This window comes from Mobula birostris, chromosome 2, assembly GCF_030028105.1.
Source record: "Mobula birostris isolate sMobBir1 chromosome 2, sMobBir1.hap1, whole genome shotgun sequence".
Lineage (NCBI taxonomy): Eukaryota > Metazoa > Chordata > Chondrichthyes > Myliobatiformes > Myliobatidae > Mobula > Mobula birostris.
This window is the reverse complement of record NC_092371.1, coordinates 245,334,413-245,346,544: the sequence shown is the minus strand read 5'-3', so window position 1 is coordinate 245,346,544 and position 12,132 is coordinate 245,334,413. Positions and strand designations below refer to the sequence as shown.

Below are 12,132 nucleotides of genomic sequence, written 5' to 3'. Positions count from 1 at the left end.
CTGCCATGGATGGTCCCAAGCTCAGCTGCCAAAGGAGGAGGGATAGGCATGGGGCCAGCAAACACATGCCGTAAAACAGTATTAAAGAAATGCCAAGATAAGCTCCAAAGACCTCATCCCTGGATGAGGAAGGATCGTTACCTAGAAAGAAAATGGTGACCTCATTGGGGACAATTTGTAAGACTGACTCAGGACAGAGGACTCTGGACAGCTTCACACAGTGGTGTATGCCCCAGTAGGGGTGATGGCCTTGAGAAGAAATAGCTTCCCTCACTCCCCACACAAACCTCTTCCCCTGCAGGATGCAGGCGGCAGGTAACTCTGCTGTTGAATATCAAAGATAAAGGTTCGATTCTTGTTGCTGGTCACATCTAGTATTTGTGACATAAATATAACTTGCTACTTGGCAGACATCATCAGCCCTAGCCTGAACATTATCATGAGTTGGTTTGGTTTCTCAGATGCACCAAATGCAATTGGGTGCTGTGTTATCATTAAATGTGCCCACTTCTAAGATCAGGAACAGAAATTTTGTGGATATGGCATACAGATTCCAAAATGTACTCTATTCATTCTCAGTTTCATCACATCCCACAGAGAGAGAGAGAGGAATTCAGTTATGTAAACAAAAACCTAATATGGTATCTGAGGTCAGCAGCATTTACCTCTGCACACTTGGCCTGCTGCCCACCCAAACCACAGCCGTATGACTGAAGAGGTGTCTCAGTGAACAGTCCGGAGATTAATAGTCTGACAGCTTCTCACGCCAGTCCCCAGAAAGAGCTACCAGCGCCAAACTTCCCTTGACACTACCCCAAACAAGATTCTGAACTTTAACCAACAATTGAAGTTCTTCTTGTCCACCAGTCTTCCAAACTTGAATGTAACAATGTCAATTTTAGTTTCTACACCTATCCCCCCCAACCATTTAGAAATTCCAACAGCCAGTCCCTCTGGTAACATCATTCCAGCCCCTTGACTACTAAATGGCACTGAAATGATCAACAACCTCCACCATCTCTGTACTCAGATCTCACCACCCCCCCCACCTCCCACTCACACAGCTCCAGGGTCCTTCTCCCCAACTGCAATGTGCCAGGAATCATCCCCCACTCGGGGGTTAACAACCAAAACCCACCCAGCTCCCAAGGTTACACCTCACCCACCCACACTGTTCTCAGGGTTACAACCCACCCACCGCTCCGGGGGTGGGGGGGGGGGAGGATGTCACACACCCCACTTCTACTTGTACTGCTCCTGGGTTTTATTTTCACCCTCCTCTCCAACACTGCCCCTCTCTTTCGCTCAGCCTCAGTCCGTACTCCCCCTCCTTTATTGCTCGCTCTCCCACTATCCCTACTCCCCGTTTCCCCATGCCCTCACGTTAGTCCCCTCCTCCCTACCTCGGGTTCACGCCCCTGCCTTTGGTTCCCTTTCCCCTCACTCTACCCTACCCCAATGCCTCCGGTTCACTCTTCCCTTCTGCCGACCCTATCCCCTCGCTCACCTCCTCAGTTGGCGAAGGGCAGCACGGGACCTGCCGCCGCAAACATCCGGTCACGTGGCATGCACAGGCGCAGCAGCGCGCGAATGGGGCGGAGCTGTCCACCCGCTGTCAATCAATCGGCCGCCGGCGCCTAACACCGCGCCCCCTGTGGCGGGGCTTGGTCCCGCACCTGTCCGATGCTGCGCGGCTCCGACTTCGCTGCGGTGGGGAAGGTGTGGGGGTGGAAACCACCGACGTTCAGCTGCGGTTCTCTTTACGAGGCTGGTCTGACTCCGTTCCACTTTTGTGGGTTCTCAGATGTTCACCAGAAAACATTTTAGACCATCGGACATTAGGCTGTTCCCCATCGTTCTCTCCTCTATTCCATTATACACACAAACTGCTGGAGGAACTCAGCAGGCTAGGCAGAATCTATGGAAAAGAGTACAGCCGACATTTCTGCCCAAAACTTCTACTGGGTCCTTTTCCATTAAATGCTGCCTGACCAGCAGAGTTCCCCCAGTATTTTGTGTCTGTACCTAATTATAATCTTCCCTTTCCTACAGTATGTAAGGGGTTTCTTCTTTTATGTTACTGCGAAGGCTCATAAAATAGCTTCTTTGTTATGTTAGAATAAAAATGGCTTTTCTGTAATAATAACTACGATGTAAGGAGTTCTCTCTCTCTGCTTGTTTAGGTTATACTATTGATAAGAGAGAGAACGAACCAATGAGTGTCCATGTTATTCTTTTTGTGCGTGATAAGATATTCTGTCTCATATGGCTGGGAACCGTGTGGTTTGGCGGGTTTTCGGGAGGAGACCCGAAGAGGAAGGACGTGCTGGCAGCGCTCTTGTCGACCACCGTGGCTGGTCCCGAGTGGCGAGTCGAGGGGGTCGGAGGAGATCGAAAGGCGGAAAGAGGACCCCGTTATTTGAGCTCCAACTGTTGTGGACGAAGTGGTTGAACTCTGATAAGTCTGGCGCCTTTTACTTTCCCTTTTATGTTGTATCTCTATTAATTACATGGTTCCAGTAAGATTTATGAAGTGTAATCTGTAAATCGCACATTGTGGGCTGTCTGATATTTGATGTGTGAGTTTGTACTGTACACAGCGACGACGCAACCGTGAGACACGGTTTGGCGGGCGGACGGGGTTTCCCCTGGATAAACCCGAGCCGATAGCCCTGAGAGTTACATTTGTAGGGGCAGCGTCCGGGTTTGGGATTCTGCCGAAGTGGTTGCGGAGATGGACTGGGATAAGATTGTCGGCTGGTGTGAGCTGGAGGGCGTGCTGGTTGATCGTGCGTGTTAAGTGGGGTGGATTTCCGCACTTCGGGAGATGTGCTGGAGCGGGGGTTGCGTCTAATCACCGCTACCGGCCGGACGGAACTGGTGGCGAGGCGGTGCGGTAAGGAGATGGAGTCCGGCTGGGTGTTGGTGCGGACGAGCGCCGACGTCATGACTTTGGGACTGCCGGCGTGGGTCAGCGTCCCGGGGGCGGCGGGGCCGCCACACTCTTCTGGACCTGGGGGCCGAATGTGAGGGGGCACCGTTCGCATGGACGGGAGACTCCTGGGCGCTCTTAGCGGACTTCCAAAACATGTGGCAGGGAAGAGGGGAAAAGCTCTCAGAGTACATTTTCCGGCTGGAGATAATGCTTGCTAGGTTGCGGCGCCGAGGGGTAGTGAAGGGGGACGAGGTGGCGAGGTTGAGGATGAGTCAGATATTTAGAGGTTCCCTGGAGGAGGACAAGGTGGCCTGGGGTCTCCGTCTGTCCTATAAAAGGAGCCCCCCTCCATCGTTCATCCAGCTGATTAGAGAGGTGCGGGAGGATGAGAGCGTGTTGGCCCGGAAAAGGGGCTCGGGCCACTGGGGATGGTCCTCATCGGTACGGGAGGTGGTGGCAGGGTTGAGAACCGAGCGACCCAAGGGGGCCCAGGTGGGTAGGGACCCCTCACGTGAGTGGGTTGAAAAGGAGAGCGCCCCCTTCAGGGGGCGGGCCACGCAGTGGGCTGGGAGTGGGGGGCGTCCCGGGAGGAGAGGGGCGGCGGGTAGCGTGTGCTATAACTGTGGGAAAGAGGGGCATCTCCGGCGGGAATGTGAGCGGCAGGGTGTGTGCTACGGCTGTGGGGAAGAGGGACACTTCAAGAGGGATTGTGAGAGACAAGGCACCCCGCGGAGGGCAAGCCGCCGGGCGACTAAGAAGGGAGAGGTGTTGGGAAACTTAGGAGAGACTCAGTGAGGGAACGGACTGGAGTCTCTGGAGGAACACGTTCCCCGAAATCTGCTATGGGAGTCCGGCAAGCCCAAATCCTTATTCCGGACGGATTAGAGGGACCCCGCTCCAGCATGTCCCTACGGATAGAGGAAATCTTTGCAAGGGCCATCCTCCACACCTTGTCGCAGGTCACCTTATTGTGCTGGTCGCTCTACAAGAAGTAACTAAAGGATTTTTAGATTATGAGGATACGCAGTCGTCTTTTATTGTCATTTAGTAATGCATGCATTAAGAAATATAAAATGTTTTTCCAGAATCATATCACAAAAACACATGACAAACCAACTAAAAAACTAACAAAAACCACATAATTATAACATATACTTGCAACAGTGCAAAACAATACTGTAATTTGGTAAGGACAGACCATGGCATAGTAAAAGTCTCAAAGCCTCTCGAAAGTCCCATCATCTCACGCAGACGGTGAACCTCCGCCAACTTGCCGATGCAGCATCCTGGAAGCATCCGACCACAGTCCGACTCTGAGTCCGTCCGAAAACTCCGAGCCTCCGACCACCTCTTCGACACCGAGCACTGAGCACCATCTCCGCTGAGCGCTTCAACCCCGGCCCGGCAACAGGCAATAGACAAAGCCGAGGATTTGGGGCCTTCATCTCCGGAGATTCTCGATCGCACAGTAGCAACGGCAGCAAAACAGGCATTTCAGAAGTTACTCCAGATGTTCCTCTGCGCTTCTCACGGCTGTCTCCATCAAATCCGGATTGTGCATGGCATCCTACTTCACAAATATGATATTCATTCAGAACGGCTGCGTGCGTTTGCCAGTAACCCTGTTTAATGCCCTGGAGATTTGGGGTATAAGTGATGGTGATTACCTGTGCGATGGGTACCTGTCGGTGAGATTGGAATTCTCGGAGGGCGATGTGGGAGTGTCTAAAACCCTTGAGATGGTGTTGGTTTGTCCATATCCGGTGGAAACAGGTGGCACTGCCCTTCTGGACTAACTCCCCTCTGGTGCGACGGCTCTTGGGAGCCTGTAAGGAGAAGGTGGGGGAGAACTTTCTGGAGACCCTCTCGGTACACCCAGTGGTTGGAGCTGTGTTTGAGGAAGCGGGTGGCCACAGGAGGCTGGATCCTGAGTGCAAACGAGGGACGGTGTGGTGTACTCAGGCGAGGCCTAAAGTGATACGGCCAGGGGAGGTGGCACTGGTGTGGGGGACCCCCAGATTCCCCGGAGTACCAGTGGGCAAGACCCTGTTAGTAGAGCCCTGGAAGCCTTGAAGGGGAGTCCCGGTTCCTGGCTGGGGCGCTGGTGAGACCTGAATTGCAGAGGCCCTCAGTTGTACAGGCCCAGTGGATGGGGGTGATGGTAAGGAACATACCGGAGTGGGAGATCACCTTTAAGCGCGGGATGCCCCACCGGTTATGGTGATGTCTAGTGCCCCCGTGAGGCCCACTGGAGGAAAACTATTGGAGAATAAGGGGCGGCTGATGGAGGAGGCCTTTAATTTTAAAGACTCCCCTGTACCGCCGGAGTATAAGAGCAGGCTGGTGGAGAAGATGCTGAAGCTAAGGGATGTCTTTTCTCAGGGTGAGTTTGATGTGGGCTGTTCCAAGAGCACTCAGCCCACTATCCGGGTGACAAATGACAGCCCGTTTAGAGAAAGGTTGCGATGGCTGGCCCTGGCTGACGTGGAAGATGTGCGGCAGTTGAAGGATGCAGGGATTATCACGGAGTCCCGGAGCCCCTATGTGGTGGCTAGGAAGAAAAATGGGAAGGTACGCATGTGCGTGGACTATAGGACCCTGAACCGGCACACTGTCCCTGACCAGTATACGGTCCCGAGGGTTGAAGACGCGTTGGCCTGTTTGAGTGGTGCACAATGGTTTAGTGTATTGGATTTGCAGAGTGGGTATTACCAGATTCCGATGAAAGACTGATAAAGAGAAGACGGCGTTTATCTGTCCCCTGGGATTCTTTCAGTTCGAACGAATGCCCCAAGGCATATCGGGGGCCCCAGCCACCTTCCAGAGGGTCATGGAGAGGACAGTGGGGGATATGAACTTGCTGGAGGTGTTGGTGTATCTGGATTGTGAGGGGATCCAGGAGTGCCCCTATTAACTGATTGAAGAGAGACAGAGAGAGACGTTCATCATTGATGCTTTGTTTGGAAAGGAGAGCGAGACAGAGTTATTTACCACCGATATGTTGCTTTTGTAAAGAGAGAGAGGGAGACGAAGATTAATGGTTGGACTGTCACTTTAAGGCATTGGAAGTAACTTTGGATTTTTACTGAGTTTGGAGTTGGAGACAGCACTGAGCAGCTCGAAAGTTGCTATGGTGACCGACAGGACATTATTGATGTTACTTTCAAGGACTTGTTGCCTGCTTGTGCATTTCTTCACAGACAAAGGAGGGAGGGACTCTTTGAGTGACAGGTGATGCTCAGCCTGGTGGGATAAATGGGAGATCAGATGATACAAACCTCAGGACACATGATCTGGACACTAAATGAGCATTGTTGTGCCTGCAGAGAAAGTGGGTTTTGGAGGATCGATCAGGCGGATCGATCCAAATTGCTATTCCATCGGTAAAGAAGGGGTTGAGTGGTGGGGAGTTGTCTATGTGTCCACCCTCGCCTGGGTGATAGCTCCACCACAGGAAAACCGGTCCCCCTGGTTAAAGTCACAGTCGGTGACTTGTAAAGGATTTCGGAAGACGACGAGAAGATCAACGGCATCAGCTCACCTGAAGACTCAACTCTCTCTCTCTCTCTCTTTCCATCACTACTCAACTAAATACCACGAACTGAACTGAACTGAACTTTACTTATTATCGTAAGACTGTATCTTTTTACCCCTAGACTTAAAGAAGATTGGTTTTCATACATATATATTCCACACTTACCTTTATACATAATCACCGCTAACCTGTTTGATTTATCTACATTTATATTACTGTATTGCGTTGTTACTAATAAATATTAGTAGTTTATAGCAATACTGGACTCCAAAGTGGTTTCTATTTCTGCTGGTTTCTTTATCCCCGTCACGGGGTACGTGACAGGATGACTTGATAGTGTTTGGATCTACTTTGGAAGAACGTGAGGAGCAGCTGCTGAAGGTGTTAAGCCGGCTGAAGGAGGAAGGGTTGAAACTTTCCCTGGATAAATGCCAGTTCTGCAAGATGTCGGTCGGCTGTGTTGGACACATAATCTCGCGAAATGCAGTGGCTACTGATCCGGCTAAGATAGATGCAGTGACCACCTGGCTGAGACCCCAGACTGTGAGCACCCTGCGCTCATTCTTTGGGTTCTGTGGGTATTACCGGCGATTCGTGAAAGGATACGCTAGAGTGAGTCACCCCTTGAACCAGCTTTTGTGTGCCTATCCCTCCGTGGGAAAGAAAAGGAAGGGGGACTGAGGGCAGGAGGCAGGAGGATATCTGAACCCATTGGAGCCCTTTGGACCGAGGTGAGATGCTCAATGTGAGGAGGCGTTCCAATCGCTGAAAAGGGCGCTGACACAGGCCCCGGTGTTGGCTTTTGCCGATCCCCTGGAAGCCGTATGTGCTACACACTGATGGCAGACGAGAGGGGCTGGGGGCTGTCCTGTACCAGGAGCAGGGCAACGGATTGAGGCCGGTGGTGTTTGTCAGCCGAAGTTTGTCGCCTTCTGAGAGAAACTATCCCACTCACAAGTTGGAGTTCCTGGCACTGAAATAGGCAGTGGTGATCAAGTTGAGCGACTATCTATACAGGGCCAAGTTTGAGGTGAGGACGGACAACAATCCTCTCACTTATATTCTGCCCTCGGCAAAACTAGATGCTACTGGGCATCGGTGGTTGGCAGCCTTGTCTGCCTATGTGTTCAGCCTGAAGTACCGGCCAGGGAGCCGGAACGTCGACGCAGATGCTTTATTTCGTCTGGCGCATGAGGGGTTGGGCACGGACGAGGAGTGGGAGAGCGTCCCTGCCCCGAGAGTGAAGGCCATGTGTCAATTTGCGAGCGACGCTGAAGCAGGAGCCCCGATGGGGCCGGATCGGGCAGTGGATCAATTGAGGGTTGACGATGACGTGCTACCCACTGTTTACTGTAATTTGACTGCTCTGAGGAACAGGCAGTTGCCGGAGTTGAGCCCCCAGGAAGTGGAGGCGGCTCAGCAGGATGACCTGGGCATTGGCACTATCTGGTACGCGGTTAGCCAGGGGGATATGGCTCAGGCAGAGAAGGCAAAACACGTCTCCGTTCCCCTACTACTGAAGGAGTGGCCTCGGTTGAAGCTGAAGAACCAAATCTTGTGCCGGGTCACGTCGCCCCTGGACCAGCCCCGGCATTGGCAGCTGGTCCTGCCTGAGAAGTATCAGAAGACTGTGCTCAAGTCACTACATGATGATTCCAGGCATTTGGGGATGGAACAGACCGGTTTTACTGGCCCCGGGTGAGGGGGGAGGTTGAAGACTACTGTAAGACCTGCAGTCATTGCATCAGGAGGAAGACCTTGCTTGTGCAAGCGGCTCCTTTGTCCCACTTGCAGAGTGCGGGACCCGTGGACCTAGTGTGTATGGATTTCCTGTCTGTTGAGCCAGACACCAGCAGCACCACGAATGCCTTAGTCATCACGGATCACTACACTAGGTAGGTTCAGGCGTTTCCCACTAAGGATCAGAAAGCGACTACAGTGGCGAAGGTGTTATGGGAGAGGTATTTTGTTCATTATGGCCTTCCCCGGCGGATCCACAGTGATCAGGGACAGGACTTCGAGAGCAGGCTTATCCATGAATTACTGGATATGCTTGGGGTCAAGAAATCCAGGACCACGCCCTATCACCCGCAGGGTGATCCTCAGCCCGAGAGGTATAACCGGACCCTGTTGGACATGCTCGGGACTCTGGAGATCGGTCAGAAGAGTAAGTGGAGTCAGCGCATTGGGCATTTGGTTCACTGTTACAATTGCACCTGCAATGACGCTACGGGGTACTCGCCTTATTATCTGATGTTCAGGCGGGAAGCGACGTTGCCTATTGACCTTTGTTTTGGGACTGAAGCGGGTGAAATACCTTCAAAGCCATGTCTGAAGTATGTGTCGATATGAGGAGAGAGTTGAAAAGGGCGTATGAGTTGGCTGAGGCGGCAGCCATCAAGCAGAATCAAAGGAACAAGAGGAGGTATGATCAGAAAGTGAAGTTCGCCCAACTTATGCCAGGAGACCGGGTCCTCATACAGAATTTAGGACCACCTGGTAAGCACAAGTTGGTGGATCTATGGGTGGCCACCCCCTATGTGGTAGAGAGTCAGATGCCGAACCTACCTGTTGACTGGGTGAGACCAGAAGATGGGAAGGGGCCTGTCAAGGTACTCCATCGGAACCACCTATTGCCCCTGGGTCAAGAGGTGCAGGTTGACTAAGAGTCCAAATTGGAGTTTACGCTTAGTATGAGGACCCTGCAGAGGCGCGGGGCGAGGGAAGAGCCCACCGCGAAAGAGACGGGCCTGGGCCCCGCCCCGGAAGGGGATACTGAATTGGAAGACGATGATTCGGATGTGCGGTACCTACTTCCATTTGTTAATTCCCCGGTACCGGAAGAAAAGGCTCCTGACCCTTCCCCCACTGAGTTAGGTGAGAAGAGGGAGAGTGTTGGGGGGCAGCCTGGGATACAGCTGGCCTTGGAGGGAGAGAGGGTGGAACCAGAACCTGAGACAGAGGGCTCCGAGTTGACTAGGGGTCCCAGTGAGGGAGCGTGCAAGGGTTCGACAGGTAGACCCAGGGTGTCTCCAGTGGTATCTGAGCCAGAATGGTCAGCAGAGGAGGTACAGAGGTCTCAGAGAAGTAGGAATCCCCCGGTGAGGTTGACCTATGTAGCACCCGGAGAACAGGGTGTGATCTCTACCACCCTGGGAAATTATGTCACTGATTTATGCACCTGGGTTGGGTTTTGTGTCTTGCAAGGAGGATTGGTGAAATCCTTTAATGTCATGAGGACATGATTTTCTTTGGTGAGGGGAGAGTGTAAGGGATTTCTTCTTTTATGTTACTGCGAAGGCTCATAAAATGGCTTCTTTATGTTAGAATAAAAATGGCTTTTCTGTAATAATGACTGTGATGTAAGGAGTTATCTTTCTCTCTGCTTGTTTGGGTTATATTATTGATAAGGGAGGGAACGAACCAATGTCCATGTTATTCTTTTAGTGGGTGATATTCTGTCTCATATGGCTGGGAACCGTGTGGTTTGGCAAGTTTTTTGGGAGGAGATCCGAAGCGGAAGTGCTCTGGCCGACCACCGTGGTTGGTCCCAAGTGGCGAGTCGAGGGGGTCGGAGAGGATCGCATGGTGGAACGAGGACCCCGTTAATTGAGCTCCAACGTTTGTGCACGAAGTGGTTGGACTCTGATAAGTCTGGCGCCTTTTACTTTCCCTTTTATATTGTATCTCTGTTAATTACATAGTTCCAGTAAGATTTATAAAGTGTAATCTGTAAATCATACATTGTGTGCTGTCTAATATTTGATGTGTGAGTTTGTAGCAGGTGGCATTACACAGCAACTGCTCAAACGTGAGACACAGTTTAGCAGGTGGACTGGGTTTCCCCTAGATAAACACGAGCTGATAGATCTGAGCGTTACAAGTATAATTACTGAAATATAAACACTTAATATAAGTTATAGAAAGACTAAAGGGGAGAAGTGGAAAATATATTCAAAAACAGAATGACAATCAGTTTAAATAACACTGACGTAGAAACATAGAAAACCTACAGCACAATACAGGCCCTTTGGCCCACAAAGCTGTGCCGAACATGTCCCTACCTCAGAACTACCTAGGCTTTACTCGTAGCCCTCTATTTTTCAAAGCTCCATGTAGCCTCTTAAAAGATACTATTGTTTCCACCTCCACCATTGCTGCCGACAGCCCATTCCACGCACTCACCACTCTCTTCATAAAAAACTTACCCCTGACATCTCCTCTGTACCTACTTCCAAGCACCTTAAAACTATGCCCTCTCATGCTAGCCATTTCAGCCCTGGGGAAAAGCCTCTGATTATCCACATGATCAATGCCTCTCATTACCTTGTACACCTCTATCAGGTCACCTCTCATCCTCTGCTGCTCCAAGGAGAAAAGGCCAAGTTCACTCAACCTATTCTCATAAGGCATGCTTCCCAATACAGGTAACATCCTGGTGAATCTCCTCTGCACCCTTTCTATGGTTTCCACATCCTTCCTGTAGTGAGGTGACCAGAATTGAGCACAGTATTCCAAGTGGGGTCTGACCAGGGTCCTATATAGCTGCAGCATTACCTCTCGGCTCTTAAACTCAGTTCCACGATTGATGAAGGCCATAAAATAACACGATTACCGATGCCCACATTCCTAAAACTTTGAATTAGCTGAGATTGTTGCTCAAGGTTTAGTGACCAGTTCTCCTCAGGGGATCTCACATGAATGCTTCACATTTGGGACAATTTATCTGGACCATTGTAAACACAAGTGATTCCACAGATGCTGGAAATCCAGAATAGTTCTTCATCTGTAAGTGTATCAGTCTGAAATGTGAACTGTTTATTTCTTTACATAGATGCTGTCCAACTTGCTCAGTTCCTCCAGCATTTTGTACGTGTTACTTGGTTACTCATAGTGTCTGCTTCCACCGAAGATCTGGTGTAACCTCATTGAATTCCAGTGACTTGGGTTCAAAGCGATTCAGCATCAGAATCAAGATTAATTTCATAGAAACATAGAAAGCCTACAGCACAATACAGGCCCTTTGGCCCACAAAGCTGTGCCAAACATATCCTTACGTGAGAAATTACCTAGGGTTACCCATAGCCCTCTATTTTTCTGAGCTCCATATACCTGTCCAGGAGTCTCCTAAAAGACCCTATCGTATCCGCCTCCACTACCATCACCGGCAGCCCATTCCATGCACTCACCACTCTCTGTGTAAAAAAACTTACCCCTGACATCCCCTCTGTACCTACTTCCAAGCACCTTGTTCATGCTTTTTATTAACTCACTACAGAATGTAGCCCTTTATACAAATCTACACGCTCGGTAGACTCTTGGTTTTCAGAGTGTTTTACTTTAAGCTTGTCTCTTCTTTACAGGCTCCAAACAAATCATTCCATAAGTTTCTTGCTGTATGAATGCCTATAGCATAGTATCTTGTATCATTAGGATCTCAATACCTTTCACCACTGTTGGTCTTGCCTTTTAGCTAAAAGATACAATGTTTTTAAAAGATTTTGAAAAGATTTTAGTGCTACCATCAATACTAGAGTACTGACATTTCGGACACTTGAAGTATTGTGATCCGTTCTGGTCGCCTTATTATTGGAATGATGTGGGAGCTTCAGAGCTGTGGTTCCCAACTTGAGTTCCATGGCCCCTTTGCTTCATGGTATTG

At 50.5% G+C, this 12,132-nt stretch overlaps 1 protein-coding gene across 4 annotated transcripts in view; it reads right to left on the bottom strand.

Moving 5' to 3' along the window:
- Window positions 1–2,704, bottom strand: part of LOC140194165 (glycoprotein endo-alpha-1,2-mannosidase-like) — a 47,180-nt gene extending 44,476 nt beyond the window's left edge. Inside the window, exon 1 of one of the 4 annotated variants that reach the window (XM_072251668.1) lies at window positions 2,684–2,704. The gene's annotated coding sequence lies outside the window, so the exon portion shown is untranslated. Of the gene's footprint in view, window positions 1–665; window positions 1,066–1,507; window positions 1,566–2,683 lie in introns of those variants that run through there. The other 3 variants (XM_072251665.1, XM_072251666.1, XM_072251667.1) reach the window with 3 other exon arrangements.
- Between the last annotated feature and the right edge of the window lie 9,428 nt (window positions 2,705–12,132).